This window comes from Ambystoma mexicanum, chromosome 6p (assembly GCF_040938575.1).
Source record: "Ambystoma mexicanum isolate Mex_15411 chromosome 6p, UKY_AmexF1_1, whole genome shotgun sequence".
Taxonomy (NCBI): Eukaryota; Metazoa; Chordata; class Amphibia; order Caudata; family Ambystomatidae; genus Ambystoma; species Ambystoma mexicanum.
This window is the reverse complement of record NC_090935.1, coordinates 943,244,530-943,262,589: the sequence shown is the minus strand read 5'-3', so window position 1 is coordinate 943,262,589 and position 18,060 is coordinate 943,244,530. Positions and strand designations below refer to the sequence as shown.

Sequence of the window (18,060 nt, the reverse complement as noted above, 5' to 3'; positions counted from 1 at the left end):
TAAAGTAATCTTACTTCCCCCGCAGGAGCGACCCGGCTACACTTTCGTAGACCCGACCCAGCCATGGCCCATTAAGAATTTTACTTCTAAAACAAGCACTATGGAAGTAAGTCGGATTCCCGGAATTCACTAGTAAAACCGAAAATGTGTATAATGAGTAACAGAAATAGGGACTTTTGTAATATGGGCTCATCCACCCAACTCAACCCATGCCTATCTGTGCCTATTTACCACACAGGCAACGGCCTAGCACCACAATTGCGCCTACGGCAAACGCCAGCCAGGAACATTACGGGGCGGCCTTTCTGGGTCTGTTTACTTCTCAACAGAACGCGAGACGACACGATCGTGCAAAACCAGAAGGCACTGCACTGACCAGCGTCGTGCTCGCATACGCACTAAGAGTGGTAAACTCTGCAAATTAACAGGACCAGAAGTGCCTAACTAGCATTAGAACATATCATTAAATAGTTGATACTTACGTACTCCTGTGTCTCCCATAGTCTAAGACAGCTAGTTCCACTCAGTTTGGTGCCTGACCCTAAACACAGGATGAAGGACCGCGAGACCCCCGATACTGAACATCAGACAGCTTCCGGACCATTCCACTTATGAATAAGTGGTGAATTATACACATAGTCTAACGTGCTTAAAAACGTATATTCTAGCTATTCTGTTTGTCCCATTCTCTGTCATTAACATATATCGTGGTAATATCGCTGGCGTTTTCCTCACTCTCTCACAGAGTGGATAACAATTTGAAAATGATGTCACTGTTGTCAATGGACTACTTTAGTAGTGCACTTGCCACTTAGGGTTTGTGCACCACTTACCTGATCAGTATTCATGACTAGGTCAGTTTAATGCTAACTTAATTCTACATGTAGAGAATAAGTAATCAGGGCATCCTTTACTTATACCCTGATCTGTTCCCTTTTCAGATATGGAATCCCTTTCGCTGTTGGGCCCCAAACGAATCATGGACTACTCACAGGACTTGTAAAGTTTGGACGACTTAATCGCATGAATTTTTTGCGTGAAGCCTATTCACATGAATATTGGCTTGCCTCTACATGCAGAGTTCGCAATAGTTAATTGTGGACGAAACTAGAGGAAATGTACCCTTATAAATAACTATCTTTGGTTACAATCGATTTGGTAGATGGCAGACTACCCCTGATGAATTTCTGTTTACACTGTTGACACACACGATCAGAAAGAAACAGGTGGGGAATGTGATGAGAGAATGAGTATGTTTGAATTGGAATGAATGTAGTGTAGAAATAAGTTGATTTTGGTGGCACTTGTACAACACTACCTCAGAGCGACCTTAGTTTTGGATTACTCTTGGTTTACACACAATTTATTATTTTTTGTATTTTGTTTGGTGTTCACTCTGCTTGTTTATCGTATAACCTTTAGGGGTGCGTGTTATTTGTACTTGCACTTTTTCCAGTGATCTGGATATTGAATTTTTTAAATATTTGTTGACATTGTGAACAAATGTTTAGCTTTGCTTAGCAAAAATTAATAAATGACATTTTTGTAAACCTGTTTGGAATCTGATTTGTAATTGTTGATTGACGCTCTAGGCATCGGGACTCCTACCGATAAGGGAACAGATAAGCCCCTTAGCACTATTATGTTTCTTGTTCAAGGCTTCGCGCCTGAACTGTTTGAGGATGTGCTAAGAACCGGGCTAACAATCCTCTTACCTCCCCCAAGGTGTTTTTGTAATTTCCCTTACCTACTGAGTCCCGCAGCAGCTTTGCTGGATTTCTAGGATTTATTTTTTCAGCTGGTAAGAGTGTGAGCCTTTTTTCCCCCACTCTTACATGTGTTTTTGCTGTGTGTTGTACATTTTTGTGTTCATGGATATGGAGTCTCACCAACTCCATAGGCATCTTTTTACTGTGTCACACAGCACCTTTAGTGCAGTGACACAGGGTTGTCTTTTTAGACTTCCCACTATTAAACTCCATTTTCCGGGACTGACTACTGTCTCCCAGAACATGTAAAGTTGCCATTGACTTTGCTAGTCTTTTTAAACTTACAGACCCAGTACAAACTATCTTCCATAGAGCACTGGAAGGGTTAATAGTGATCCCTTTTTGTCTGTTTCTCATGGGACATTATTTTGTTCCCCTTTCTTTAAGATTTGGCTGGTGGCAGTGGCCTGTACCCTTTTCTTCCTACCACAATCTATGAAAATAAGCCGGTCTCTGGGACTGGAAGGCAGAGTCGCCACTTGATCGGGAGAGCCAATGAGAAGCTGAAGGACGACTACTGCAACTACTGGACATCCCGGCGAACCTCTGCTGCAGGTCAAAATCGCCTGAAACTTCGACAGAGGAGATCCGCAAGGAGTCTTTTCCCCTTGAGCCTGGTCCAGCTCACAAAGCCCTTGGACCTCCTCTTCAGCCTGGTCGAATTTGCTGTGCTACAGGAAACCGGTTAGCCAGTGAGAGAGAGTCCCTTTGTGCTTTTTAGGAGCGCACCTTTTATTCAACACGTTTCTCTGCGGCTGTCTTTTTCCCTGGGCAGCGCAGGACCCTCCAGTCTTTCTCCTTCTTGTTAGTCCGACAGTCGCTTCTGGAACCGTGAGCCTGCAGGAACTACCGCCTCAGCTACAGCATTCTTCTTCATCTAAGGTACTGTTCAAATCCGGTTGTTCGTTCTGTCCGACCGGGGTGAAAGTGTTTTAAATCTTTTGCCTCTCCGAAGGCTTGTCTTTCTCTACTCTGTTGAATAACATTTCCTCCGAACAACTTCGTTTTGAACTCTTGGCAAAAACTTAACCGCAAACTACTCTGAACCGTGTGATCCTCTGCAAAGACTCTGAACCATTAACGTTGGCTCAGGCGTATTAATTTGAATCCCAGTTGTAGTAAGCCTTTTCTAGATTGCCCTGCCTATAACTCATTGGGGTTGTTGCTTTTGAATAACCTTGCCTTTCCTCCCCTTTTAAATTGCTGGAGTGCCATTTTGTTCACACTTCATTTTGAGCTTAACTTATCCATAATTGATTGAGTGTTGTGTAGTGTATTAAGATTGTGATTTTCTGCTGTTTTATAATAGTGAACTGTTTTCTAACTGATGGCGTAAATAAATGTATATTCTTTTACTCAGAAACATTGAGTCAGTGTTTGTTTGAATCATAGTAATTGCTGTCCTTTGGGTAACTTCTTGTACTGCTCACTTTACTCTTGAGATAAGTCTGGCTGCTCAGCCATCGCTACCACTTTACTGTTTATTACAGGCTTGTACCAAAGGTGAAATTGTACCGACACTAGTCTTAATTGTTTGTGGTGTTCCCAAAGGGTACTGCATATGATTCTGCCTAACAATGGGGAACTGTCCAATCGGAGAGTAAGAGCATAGCATTGATAGCAGAGGATAAACAGAATTGGTCCTTGCATTGTGTTGATTTCATTTCCAGGGTTAATACTCAGTATATTGAACCTACACATGTTGGAAAGAGGTAATTGTGTTTTGTGAAATGTAATATCAAGGGTAAAAAAAACTATTATGAAAAGAAAAAGTTAAATGAAAAGGTTAAAGAAAAGTTAACTTTAAAGGCTGCTATTGTGAATGGAACTAAGCTTATATGGTGAAATGGTATTCCTTACTTCCCCAACCTATAGCAAAAGAGCAAGAAGAGGACTGTGGGAGATAGTTTGCCTCCCATGAGGAAATGAAACTGAAGGCTTTAAAAACTGATCACTGCTTGAAGTTGATTCACAGGATTCAAAGGCCCTGCAATAAAAACAAATGCCCCCCCTCCATGTACAACTTCCATCTGTTTCTGGGCTTGGACTAAATACCTTAAATATACATTGGTTTCATTCAGAGCAGCGGTCAGTAGTGGTAGCTTCTCAAATAATCATATCTCACAATCAGCAAGGCTTTCCCGAAAGAAGGAATTTTAACACCTTTCAAATGGGAGGTCTGCCTCAAAGGGGCAGCCAAGTTCTGGAATCACCCAAGCAGGCAGGACTGAAGGCAATACAAATCCCTGCCAGCTTAACTACATAGAACACTTTCCAAAGTGACGGAGCATTCACAGAAGTCATAAAAGCCCTGTACTAACTGGATAGGACACCAGATGTTGTGTTGCTGGGCAGATTAACTGGAGCTGCCATATAAAAAGTGTAAAGAAGAAAAAAAAAAATGCACCGTTGAAATTACATATCGCTTATAACTTTCGAACCAAAGGTTGCAGAGAAAAAAAAAAAAAAAAGAAAAAAAAAAAAATCCAGCTTGAAAAGCCCTGCTAGATGGCTGTAAAACAATATTTTTGTGACGCCATTGTCGTTTTGTGAATTAAGCAAATGTGGATATCGTCACGCAAAAACGGCACAAGCCAGTGATTTATATTTCCTAACTGCAGAGCCCGTTATTCTGAACTGGAAATTGAATTTGTGTGTAAAAGTATCAGAGCGAAAAAGACACAAATGTGTAGCACACACATCCCAAGTCATGATGAGATCAGACTAGCATCATTTAATTTGTTTGAGTGAGAGCAATATGATAAAACGATTAGTAACCCGATTATATGTGTGGAATATGCTGTTTCAGAAAGTTAACATTGTTTAATACCAAAATCACCAAGATGACATTGAATCAAAGAAGAGTGGCAGTTTAGAAGTTACTCCCATCAGACTGCCCCCTTCATCAATATGCACATATGACCACAGAAGGGCTAGTTGTGTGATATCACATATGGAATACTGTCCAATCACATACACTGAACAATTAGGTTAAAGAAATGAACACCTTAAAGGAGTGTGGTTACTGCTCTATAAAAGTTCAAACCCATAAATTCTGTAGGCACCCCCCCGCCACTGACCGATGGAGAGGGAGAAAGGAGAGAGAACAGAAATGAGAATGGAATAGATGGCCTTCCTTTTCCTTTTTGGACCCATTTTATAAATTACTAGCAAAGCACTGTAAGAGAGGCCTACTTGGAGTTAAAGACTCAGGCCTTCTTCATTGGAAGAGACAGCAGACAGGTAATCCAAAAAGAGGGAAGGTAACAATCCAAAAAGAGGGAGACCAGGCCATGGGGGGGTAGCTGGCATCATCTTGATGATTGATGCCCACCTGTTCCTAGAGGCGGAGAATTGAACCAGTCGTTAAGAGGGTACCCACCTGTCTGAGACAACCAAAAGGAACTCTGACAAATTTAATATAGATGGCTGATAATCCTGAGGGAAGCGATACTCTAAAGTGAAATTGATTAAATCCCAGACCCTGTCCTTTATAAGTACTGAGGGGCAGAGGTACATAAATTGACTGTACATCCTGGGCAAGAAGTAAATATTTCAAAAGTGTATGTGCTTCTGGAATTATAGATTTGATGGAATAGATTGTTTGGTGTATATATTGGGAGATCCCTTTACTCCTTTTCTGTTAAATACACAGGCTTGTAAAAGCAAATGACATCTCACTGTGTACATAACTAGGCAAATAAAGTAATTGAAGTCATTTCCTGACAACGTTACCAAGCAGAGTTCCATTACTGGCGCTGATCCACTCAAGTAAATGGGAAGGGTTATTAGCTGCCACCTATTTTCCCGCCTTTTAGTTGCCCATTGAAGATGACAAATGAACACCTTCTCATGGTACTGCAAGAGAAACACCACTGAAGGGATTTCAGGAAACATACCCTTTGACTTTGTAAGTGATTCACACGCGGGAATGTTAAGGAGATTGTCATGCAATTGAGTTTTCTAAGATGCAGGTTCATTGAGTGGGGGGTGTTTATTCGCAATGAATGAGAAGTAGGGGTTTCAGATAGGTAGGGATGTTCTGATTCAATCTGATTTTGTTTAAAATGACAATTTTATCCTGAGCCCTCATTCGTGGTTCAACACATGGGGGTGGAGGGCACGCTCAGGATAATTCAAATGCACACATGATCCGTGCGTTTTAAAAGTTCACTTTCATAATAATTCTGTTTTGACCATTGATGTTGGAATTTCATACATGCATAATGTGTAAAATTAAATTGATTCAATGTCATTCTATTTTTATGAATGAGTGGGCCTTGTGTGCAATCCTACATGTTTCTACTCCCAAAAGGAGGTGGGGGCTGTTCGGAGTCAATATTGGTAAATTGGGGGGGGTCTCCGGATCAGAACTTTATTCAATAAATAAAAATTGTGCACCCCTGGTTTGGGTTTGATTTGTAAACTCCCCCAAATGGGGATGTCGCCCAATTAAAACCTCGTACACTATTACAGTGATTCATGGATGCACCCTTCAGAGAACATAATCCACGCTAACATGCCACTTATTTCTTTCATATTAATACCCTATGGCAGAGACCGACTCACAATTTGTGGCGTGGGGGGGGGGGGGGTTTACAGTGGTGCCGCCAGGAATCAAATTTAGGAGGGGCACAGAGGGGGCCAAAGACAAAAGTAGGGGGGTACAGACAAAAGTAGGGGGAGAACATGGTCACTGCTCATTTTAGGTTGGGGGCACAAGGTTTCACAGGGGGGGGGCCTGGTCCCCCCAGACCCACCCCTAGCGACGCCACTTGGAGAGGGGGGGGGGGGGTGAGGGTCGATCTCGAAGGCAGTTTTGAAAGCTGCTAGCGAGTTTGCCATGTAATCCATTGCACCATCGATATCCAGCCTGATTTTCTGAACCCTGGATGCTGATTAGCTATTTTTCCTTCCTTTGTACCATTAGGTGCATCTTTTACCCCATTTCAGAGGTGATTTAGTTTCGCAAAAATGCTAATCACTGGAGGAGTGGGCCATCTAAACGCCGAGCGCAGCAACAAGAGTTTGGCTTCATCATAGGGGGTCTATTGATATTTTCTTGGCGGGCTTTTGTCCTGAGCCCCTACACGTTTGCTGCTGCAATCACGTTAATGATTGCTTAAACATTAGTAAATACATTGCTCTCCCAGGTGAGACATTTTACAGACTTATTGCTGTTGACGGGCTGGGTGTCACAGCAGAGTGATGCCTTCTGCCTCAAAGCCGGAGGGCATTAGCCCTTCCAAGCCAGGAGCGGGCGCCACCAATGCACCCCAAGAGTAAAATGACTGCTAATCACGAGTCCTATATACCCATTTGGACAGCCTGAGCCTTTGGGAGTTACGTGTTGGCCGACACACCATCTTCATGGGGAACTAAGGGAGTCCCGGAAGTGACCCACATGATGGGCAGTTTTAGAAAATACCGGGACTCGGCACCAGCTAGCAATGGTCCCACTTAAAGCCCCGATTATTGCTGTTCTATCTGTGTAGCTTTTTATAACAGAGCAATATCAGTGTGAGCCAGCCTCTTTCCGTCTGTAGTCAGAGCCTCCTCCGCCTCGCGTAGATATTGTGTGCAGATGGAGGGTCTTACAAGTCATAAACCAAAGGGGCTCAAAGGCAACAGAACAGCGGACCAGCAGAAAACAGTTCCCTTGCCATCCTTGCACATTCAGAACAGCGGCCTTCACTCAGCACCTCTATTACGCCTTAGGAGCAATACAAACCTCAAAGTTAAATCACACACATTGTATCGAACATCCATGCAGTTAAAATAGTAGCAAGACTCCTCCTCTAGCTTTCAACAAGACCTATGTTAATGTAGAATTGTTTTAGCTTGAGGGGGCGTAGGGCAAAGGGAAGTTATGACAGGGAAGAGAGAATTGGCGGAGCATTGCTCGAAAATGCCCAGTTTGTTCGCAAACATTTCCTAGTGGACAGGCTGCTTTCACCGAACGGCGGCCTGTCAGGGAACAATGCGTGAGTTTACAGCGCAACAGCGGGCAGACGGCGGTGGCGCAGAGATAAGGAGTTTTTATGGAAGGTGTTGGGGGGGCAGGGGTATGTATATGTGTAATTTACACTTCGGGAGCGGGAGGGTGGGTCGGGAATCCAGGGGTGTCCCCTGCCGAACAAGGGACAAGCCGTGGGGGGGAGGGGGTGGCGGAGGGAACGGGGGCGTCTCCCGCATTGTAGAGGCCAGGGAATGAAGTTTCCCCTGCAGCATCAAAACCGGGCCGGGGGAACCGGGCTTCAGTGAAAACTGCTTGGGGTTATCAAGATGGAACTGCATTCCTGTGTAGCCACATCAGCACAGGACCTCTGCAGCGCACATCCTCTCTCTGTCAGAGCCGCGCACCTTCCACCTGCAACACTCCCTGCCCTGGAGTACGTCTTCAGAAAATGCGAACCATCTGTACTCGACATTCCAAAAATGTTCTGCTGCCGTCAATGTAACATTCCAGTGACTTGCCAATCTGACAACGTGTATCCAAACAGAATTCCAATGGCCAGCTCTAGATGGCCCACCAGAGGTGTGCAGCGCCCATCAGGGGGGTAAAGTGATGCTCCCAACACCTGTGCAATTCTCGGTCACAGCTCACAGTCCAAATGAACTACGTGTCATAAGTGTTGCACCTCAGCCATAACGTTTCATTTAAAAACAATGTAATTGTTACGTCCTTAGCGCAACACGATGGTCAGGAGCAAATGTTGGGGGTAAGTGGGGGGCCGAGAGCCTGCGATACGCATGGAGAGCCCTCCCCTAGATCAAGTGTGCACCTCTGCTCGTCTGGATACCGTAAATACCGCTCCAACTGGTTCAATTGGCTGTGTATGTTTTACGGCTGATAGAGTTAACCATAAACAAATAAAAAATGTAAATGTGGAACATTCTTTTTGGGATGGCATTTTAATCGCCTTTTTTCCCCTGAACATCACTGAAGGAAGGCTCACTTCACCAGTCCACAGCCCCAGGACCACGTGGAGGGGCGCTCATGGGCCCAGCGAGGCCTAATCCATCATGGCTGCCACTGCCTGACCCCGTCCTGCCTCATCCTGCCTGAGGCAGATTAAATTGGACCAACACTCATTCAAAACGGGCTGCCAATTGAGCCGGAAGGCGAATGTCGGCGTCTACCCAAGGGCCGTACTTAAGGGGCACTACGATTCCTGTCTGGGACCTGGAGGGCTCTGGTGGCCCTCCCCCACCGCCCGCCGTGGCTGCAAATTCCGGATTGTTCCTCCCCTGATGCTGGTAAGCCGATACCAACCATGTACTTCAGTACTATGTTCACTTCATTACCTCCCCCGCTTTCATCCCCTGTGACCCTGTGAACGCACCCTCTAGTGATCAACCTCTCTGTATTGATGTTTCTACGCTGGCCGTCTACATTGTCTCGGCTGCCCAATCTACCCCATCATATAGGGCTATGCAATCCCTAAACTCCCTACTCATCTCAGTCTCTGCTGTGCTCCCCACTTGAATCCCAGCATACACTTATGTATCCGGTGCCCTGGCTACAAACCTTGGGTCGCACCTTTCACTTCCTCAGTCTCGCATTCCACACCTCCGGGTGTCCCTCCTTGCTCCATACAGAACTGCATCACTTCATTTTTCCACCCGATACAATGGTTTCTCTGAACCTGAACACGTACTCGGCTACGACTGCCATAACCCAGTCACTTGCAAATGACAATCCTCAGATCCTATTAGAAGGACACTATATCTGTTACAACTCTACTGAGCTAGCAGAAAAATATGAAGTTGTAATCAAGAGTCCGTCTCGGATCTTGTGTAGGATGAAGTGAGAGCAGCATTCCTCATCATGAGGACAGTAGTTGCTTCTTGGGGGTAAGAGGATGCACCTGTGTGGACAACAGTCTCTTCCCGATAGACGACAGCCCTTGGTGACCCTCCACTTGCCCAATAAAGGGTTGTTAAGCTGTTTGGTAAAGAACTGGAGTAACACGAGCTTGGGAAGAGTTCTCCGGGATGGGCGCGATCATGGCCTCGCCTTTCCTCTTTATGGTCCCAGTTAGAGACCATCAGAATCACCAGGCATCTCTCGGTAGGAGTTCAGCAGCAGGATTTCATTGCCAGACTCTTGAAGATCTTCCTGGGGGTCTGGCAAAAGATCATGGTCTTTTTTGGCACTCTTGCGCATGCTGTTGGGAGTGTTGTTTCTACAGTGCATGTCTTTTGAACCCCTGTCCTTCACTGATTTAAGGTACCTTACCCACACAGCTGTTTTTCTAGTGGGGATTCCCAAGGCCAGATAGAGTAGGGAGTTGGGAGCATTCCCTCACTTCGTGTCACCCCTCATTCAGTAGTCTTGAGGTGTGATCCCGCTTTTCATCCAAAGTTTACCTCTACTTTCTATATGTAACAGGATATTATCATTCCAAGTCTTTCAATTGACACTGTGTTGAAGCATAGGTTTTTGGTCAGACTCATTCTATGTTGAATAAAGGGCAGCAATCTGCTCCTCTAACAATCTATTTGTCACCTTTAGAGCAGCGGGAGGCTTTGCAAGGCTTCCAATCAGTCTTAATCATTGGTTAAATGAGGTCATAACTGTGGCATATTTTCTGTCTGGGACACCCTCCCCATGTTCAGGGCAGGCGCACTCAACTAAAAAGCATTGCTACATCTTGGGCTGAGGCAAGAGGGACCAGTTCACAGGAAATGTGTAGGGCATCTACCCGGGCTTGTCCTTCCATGTTCATGGATCAATACAGACTCCATTTAACTGATCAGGCAGATCTGGCATTTGCAGAGGCCTTCGTAATTTGGGTCTACATGTTAGTATGTCATCACTGGCAGGGCATCATACCCGTTGTGTGTTTTCTTTGCACGATTCTCAGGACAGATGAATCTGGTCTTTGGTACCCTTCATGAAGCATTGTACTGGGACGTGGAAGAGATGTGGGGTGATATTTTCCTTACTTACATCAACAGCACTCCAACCCTGAACCATTCAAAGCCTCAACCGACCAGTGTCACACTAGATAACAAGAGACTAGATATTACCAACCCAGTCCCACACCCGAAGAAAAGGTTCATACACACCTATCACTCCATACAATAGTCATTATGAAACAGCTGGATCAGCGCAGCACCACCAAAGCGAGGCGGCCCACGAGGAACCAGCAGCAACCCAACCCACAGGGATACAACTCTAACGTAACCAGAAGTACATGAATCAGGATACAGACCCCACTTACCCAAACCTCAATGTTATGCATACTTAATCCACACAAAGCCACACAACCATCTCTCTCCCAGCAATCCGCACGCACTTTACCACACCGCATCAACAACACATAATCACCTACAGCACTCGAGGTCTCGTCCGATCCGATACTAGCACCAAAGCCCAGCACTCGGTGTATACCGAGCTACAGCTGCCAACAGCACACCACATCTCCCACTCTCCTTTTCCCCTCCTCCCGACTAACCCTACCCGTCCTTCCCGTTTACAGATCTGCCAGATCGCCTGGGGACCAATTCCGTTGGTGACGGTGCGCTATATAAGTACCTTTAAAATAACATTACTTACCAGTAATCTTCATTACCCTCAGTTCTACTCTTCCTCGCCAGACTACTGGCATCCGCCTCTTCAACCCGGCTACAAATCGATCAAATTCTTTGGGTATCGTACAGAATGTCTCGTGGGGAAGGGGTCTTCTATATACACACAGATGCAGTTTGGGGGCAGAGCCTATAGGGTTTAACAATCCCAAAAACAAGTCTTCTTGCTGGAACAACCCCGCTGCCACCCTCGGCTGCAGCACACTCAACATTATGGAAGTGCCACCCAGGTGTAGAAGAATCAGTTAGGACAGGTAGCCTCTTAAATCCAGAGAGAAACCTGTGCAGGCATTGAAACAAATGGCGTGGGACACGTGTCACAGACTCAGAATTGGCAAAACAACCAATGCCAAGCTGCGCAAGGGAACTCACATCCTCCGCGTCGACCTCGGCAAGGAAAGTTCTCGTCCTAGACATGGGGCCATCCTCAGATTCATACACTGGAATCCTGCCACGGCCGACTCAGCTGTTCATCCTTCTGAGATCAATACATGCAATGCCATTAAATTGGTTCCATTATCACAGTGCGTAGAAGTGGGAGGAATCTGAAATGCTGCATTATGCACATCACAGCATGCATCAGAAATGGTGGGCAGTCCGCAACCTATGGGATGCAAGAATTCTAATATTTACCCAACATAATCCTAACATTACAGCATGCAGTGATGGGATCTCGATGACTCCCTGACCTGCAAGAATTAAGACCATAGTGTGTCACTGAGCCTTGATGCAACTAACACATACAAAGTGTCCCACCTGAATCAAAATAGCAATCTAACAGCTTCATCCGGGACACATTTTTGCTGCTTTCATCAAAGTTGTGGCAGATAGGCATTTACACCTTGCCCCAATCTAGCATGTAGCCATAGTTCTGTGAAGGAGAGACCGATAGCATATGCCTTAAAAGTGACCGCTTTACTTATGCGCCAGCCGCCCAGTATATGTTCCTGTCCGTTACTCAATTGACTGGATGGGCAACACCAAGATGGAAGAAACGACCCCATGTTCTTCCATCGGGCCATCAATCTTCTGTAGCAGGGCAGTCATGGTTTGCAGGATGCGTGCATCATGAAGCTCTCCCTTAGTAAGCAGATCACATGCAGACCAGCAAGAAGCCGGGTCTTGTCTAGGGTTTTCCAATAGAGGGCGAAAGGTAGAATGGAAGAGTTTGCACTTGCTCGTGCTCCTGGCTAGAAGTGCTGGCTTAAGAATAACAACGTGAGAGATCACAAAGAAGACCAGCAATTAAGTATTTGCCTTCAGATGTCAAGTGTTGCGAACTGAGGGAGAATAGCACAGGGGCAACGTGCTGGTCTTGGAAACGAAACCAGAGCAATAGAGGTTCGAATCCCGGATCCGCCTTAGAAACCCAACTCTGGTGTTAGGCGCGTTAAATAAATAAAAATAAGTCTAACTAGGATCTCAACCCCTACAAACCACATCTCGGCTCACAGGATCAGAACTGCAGTGGCACAAGAGCCAAAAATACCTAATAACTGTTTTTATGTGAGGGCTGCACCTGAACCCAGGATAGACTCTGGTGACGGGTAGCGTGCTCTCCACGCAGGAAGATGTACCTGAGCCCCAGCCCACACCAGCCATTTCATGCCCAACTCGGCGCACCCCTGGGAGCACCTCTTACACCTGCAAGTCGCCAATATCCATCCAAGGCACCATCTAGCCTGACACAAGACTCCAGAGTGCTGAGCTACAGCAGTTCATGCACATTTCGACATGGGTACAGCGCTGTGAAGCCATACCGATCCCTGCTGGGCAATATATTTTTTTTAATAAACACCTCTGAGGTTGACCTAGAATACTTGCTGTCGCCACAATTGTCATGCACATTCCTGCTAGTCCGCCAAAAAACCTGGTCTATTGTTGAGCCTTGGTGATGAACTTGTTCACCTCTATGTAATCCCAGGGCAATGTCTGCTTTATGGTTTAGGCAATGTGTGTCGCAGCTCCAGAACAAGGCTCAACATTGTCCAGATTGTGTCAATATCTTTACATGATTTAGAAGAAAGTAGGTTAGTGTGGGAAGGGGGGGAGGTCAGAAACCTATCAAAACAGATCTTACAAACCAAATGCATGCAAGGGCTCCGACAGACACCCAGAAAAGTAGCAATGCAGTTTCCGTTCATGTATCGGTTACAATGGCATTTTTATTCCTTCTGAGCAATGACTCATTGAATTTCATTGAATTGCGCATTGAATGACCTCTTCGGTTCAAGTCCCCTTGTGTGACTCTGCATTTCATCATCGTTTCATACAGAAGGGAATTTAAGAGATCGTCATGTTGCAGTGAATGTTTCCTTCAGGGCAGCAGATCCAAATTCCCGGGGGCCTTTTGTTGTTAATTCAGTTTGCAGTGTGGGATAAAAGAGCAACCAACCCAAAGAAGCGCCATGTTTTATCCTTCCCACTTATTTTCCCTTCCACCTGACATTTTCCTTTTGCTCGTGCCATCCTTCACACGGTCTCTCCTTCTCCACACGCAGGTTTCCGCCTTTTCCTTCCCATTCCCTCCTCTTCTCCTGTTTTCTCCTCCGTCTCCTGGTGCCCTCCCTGTGATTGCAAGAGTCCTCAGGGTCAGCGGAAACGCTATAGAAACATGCACTACACAAACATCCAACATAATTATTCAATGTCCAGTGCGCATCATAACCAGACAACTTCAGCTCGTTTGAGATTTTAACTAGAGCAAAGCTGGAGAAGCCTGGATCCCATTATTTAATGAATCCTTTCTAACATGCTAATTACCAGAGACCAGTCTCTAAGCGGGATTTGATCCTGTGTTAGTCCGAGTTGCCTTGCTTCCAAGACAAACCCGTGTCCCCTGAGCTATCCGAGTCCTGGCCCTTAGAAGCATGGACCCCCTCAGAGGATCACTTGTGCAAAGAGGTGTCACTAAGACATTCCCACAAGCACTGCTTTAAGTGGGATTAGAAATCGAGGGGGGCTCTCATTAGGGGGCGTTGCCTAAGTACGGGTGTGCTTAGGCCGTGCCCCCTATCGAGAGCCACCCCCCTCGCCTGCGGGGTGGGGACTGCTAAAAGAAGCAGAGCTCGGGCGCACTGGCATTATTACCTTTGATGCGACCATCCCCTCCTTTTAAACAAAAGAAGGGGCTGAGCGCAGTCTATTTGTGACACCAGTGCAGGACTGGCCTTAGGGCAGAGCAGGCCGGGCGAGCGCCCAGGGTGCCAATAGGCCCCACCACGCGAGCTTGGGCAGTCTTTCAAAGGCTGCCTCGACGTTGCGTAGTGGGAGAAGGCGCGGCAGGCACCCTTTTGTTACAGCACCCTAGTCACACGATTACCTCCTCACTCCGACGTGGGAGCGAGGCGGTTTGCACTGGAATAGGACGCTCATGCATTAGCATGAGCGTCCTATTCCAGTGATTAGCTCACTGCGATGCGCCGGAGCGAGGAGGAATGAAAAGAAAAATGTGGCGCCTCCTGCCCGCGTTGCCCAGGTGTGCGCAGGAGGGGTGGTGCCAATGTGCCCCAGCTCACACCCAGCAGACAGCCTTTTCATTCAAGGAGCCACGTGGTGTGCAATGCTTTAACACAGGCTCCTTGAATGAAAGTGCTGCCTGCTGCGGATGGCTCTGTACTCAAACAGGAGGAGCGCTGGACTGCCCAGCTCTCCTTTTATTTCCGAGTAAATAGCCATCAGCCAGCGTGAGGAGCCCAGGGGCTTCATGCTGGGGGATGACCATTTACTCAGAAACAAAAAGAGGGCTGAGCAGCCCAGCCCTCCTCCTGTTTCAGAGTACAGAGCCATCAAGCAGCCCGCACTGCACAGTTCACCTGCTGCTTGCAGGTGTGCCCACTTCGGTTTAGAAAAAAAGAAAAGGCAATGCCTTTTCTTTTCTTCAAATACCAAGTGCCGACACCCGCAGGCAGCTCATGTAACCATACAGCCACTACACGGGCTGCTTCAGGTGTCAGCATGGCTGGAGACTGCTGGGGTCGACCCCGTGTAGCCCCGGCCCACTAAAGCACATCCCACGAGAATCCAAGCAACGCACAGAGCTCCTCCAAAGGCTCCAGGTAGCTTCAGGTTTAGCTCATGCCACTCAGAGCCGTACAGACGTGCAATAAAAGGGCATACATTAGGGTTTAAAAGAGCATTTAAATATGGTTAATGTGTGTACAAATGTTGTAAAATAAATATATTCAAATCTGAAACAACATCCAAAAGGGGTCAGTACACTGCACTCCCACTGTTCTTCTGAAAGAAATCCATTTATCATAGATACCTATTAAAGGCATAATACTTCGATACAATGTGTGGAAAAATTCAAACAATGCATTCTCTTATTTCCCTTTCCTTTTTGAAAAGTACCCCATTTCAAATTTCTTTAACTGATGTTGTAATTCTAATCATCACTGGAAGGGACACTTACTGGAAAAGAGCAGTATTGCCACTAATATTTTTAAATTCATTTGGTACAGGTGGTCAGTACAGAGAGGCCTGTCTCAATAGCAGTATTTAGAGACTGCCTGGGCTGAGCCCTGGCCCACTTGTGTTGCATCTCAGTAGGATTGTGAATGTTAGCAAGTGCCACACTATGATAGAATTGTGAACATTAGCCTGTGTCACATCTAAACAGGATTGTGAATGTCAGCCTGTGCCACATCTAGACTGCATTGGGAATATTACCAATGCCACATTTAAACAGAATTGTGAATGCTAGCTTGCTTCGCATCTAGACAAGATTTTGAAGGTGGGCCAGTGCCATATTTGGATATAATTGTGAACATTGGCGTGCTTCATACATAGACAGGATTGTGAATATTAGCCAGTGCCCACCTACTTTCATTTAGGATTTATATGATATGGTATTTATAACGCGCCTATACACAAGTGTTTTCAAGGGCCGCCCTGTAATAACAAACTATCAATAAATAAAACAACTCCAACCCTAGCTCGAGGCCTAGTAAAAAGCACCTGATCGTCTGAAAAGTTTGCTAATTGGGATAGATCAGCACACTGCAGTACGGTTCCCCTCCAAGCAAGGCCCAGGAGAGGAGTGGATGCCGCTTGCCCCCGTGCATGTGTCAGCGCCTGTCAGGGCAGGGCGGGGTGGGGTGGGGCGGGGCCTGCCGGGCATGTGCTGCCGCCTTCCTACTGTACCGCGTGGAATGCGAGTTGCCATAGGAATGCAAGCCCCATGTCCAAACAGCCGCAGAGGGGAGGCCCGGCCAGTTTTTCAGGAATACGCACCCTTGCGTACCTTGCCCCGCTGTTTCTTGCTCCATGTGCTGGGAGTGAGGGTGAGGGTGGGGGGCCTGGGCACAGTTGGCTGTGTGCAGGCGGCCGCGCATCTGGTACGCATTTGCAGTCTCTGACGTGAACTCTCGCTCAGTGACAGCACAGTACTTCTGCTCCATTCGCCAGAGTCGACAAAACGCCGGGCCTTCTTCCACACAAGGAGGGGGGGGGGGGCGCGACTAAAAGGGCCGCGTCCAGAGCGAAAAGGGATTCGGGCGACACGTCCCGCTCGCCCAATATAAACTCCCTCCCTTCACCCGTCTCGCCCGCGCTGCCGACCCTAAACCCCATCCGCCACTGCTCTTTAACTGGCCAAATTTCCCTGGAGGCTACTAAAAAATATCATGAAAGGAGCTCTCTGTTCCTCCGCCCCAAATTATTAGAGAAAATTGCTAAGCTACCCCCTCGTCGCCCTGCTTTCATTTGACGCTGTGTGCGCACACTGTAAAGGGGAGGAAGAAATAAAAAAAAGTAAAGAAAAAAAAACTCACACCCAGCTGCTGATGAATAAGTGTGTATGTGTTGGACGTGGTCCAGCCGCTTCATTACTAGGCAGCGGCAAGCTCCTTCCCAAGTAATTGCATTTCGCTTCTCCCCTCCTCCGAGGCACGGCTTCCTCGGTCTTGATCTTAAGGGGAGTTTGGAGTTTCGAACCCCCAAGCGTGACCCCAGAACACCAAGCAGGCCTCTTGAGCCAATAGATTATTCCAGGCCACGCCCTTCTACGGTCACTAAACTAGGACGCACGGGCACCACGCGATTATATGCAACAGGTTTCTATAGCCACCAGGCATACAGGCAAGAGTATACTGGAATCACCAGGTCACGTGCACGCATACGGTTTCTACCCTTACCTGGCATTTAAAGTCACCAAGTTAGAACAGGCAACATGTGTCTGCGGGAGCCATTACAGGTTATGCAAATAACAACTTGTCATATATATAGTGTTTTACATAGAACATTTGTATATACAATTATTCGACGTAATCGAAATTGCTACTCATTTTACAGACCTTGAAAGGCACCGGGATTCGAACCTGTGACCGGCAGATGATCTCACACAGATTGAAGCAGCGAGCACTCAACCCACCGAGTTATCTTGCCAGGAGGTAAAATACTTCTACCATCCACCATCTGGGTAGGCGGCAAGCTACACGTTACAGGCTCCGCAGTATACACATATTTACAGTCATGGGGCCATTATAGGCTGCATATTCAGGGGTAGACTGGTAACCAATAGCTGCACTGGAAATGCTTGTGAAAGTGGCCTGACACTACACCCTGTAAGAGAATGTAGCAAGGCAGAGCAATTCCTCCAAGTAGGGCTAAGGGGACTGTGCGCTCAAAAACATTTTGAAAATTGGGCAAATAGTGAAGTTATATGAGAGTAGTTAAGCGTAATAAAAACTGA

General features: G+C 46.5%; 1 protein-coding gene across 3 annotated transcripts in view; it reads right to left on the bottom strand.

The window, feature by feature from the left end:
- Positions 1-18,060, bottom strand: part of TNFAIP8 (TNF alpha induced protein 8) — a 662,149-nt gene that overhangs the window by 99,399 nt on the left and 544,690 nt on the right. The gene's annotated exons all lie outside the window — the stretch shown is intronic.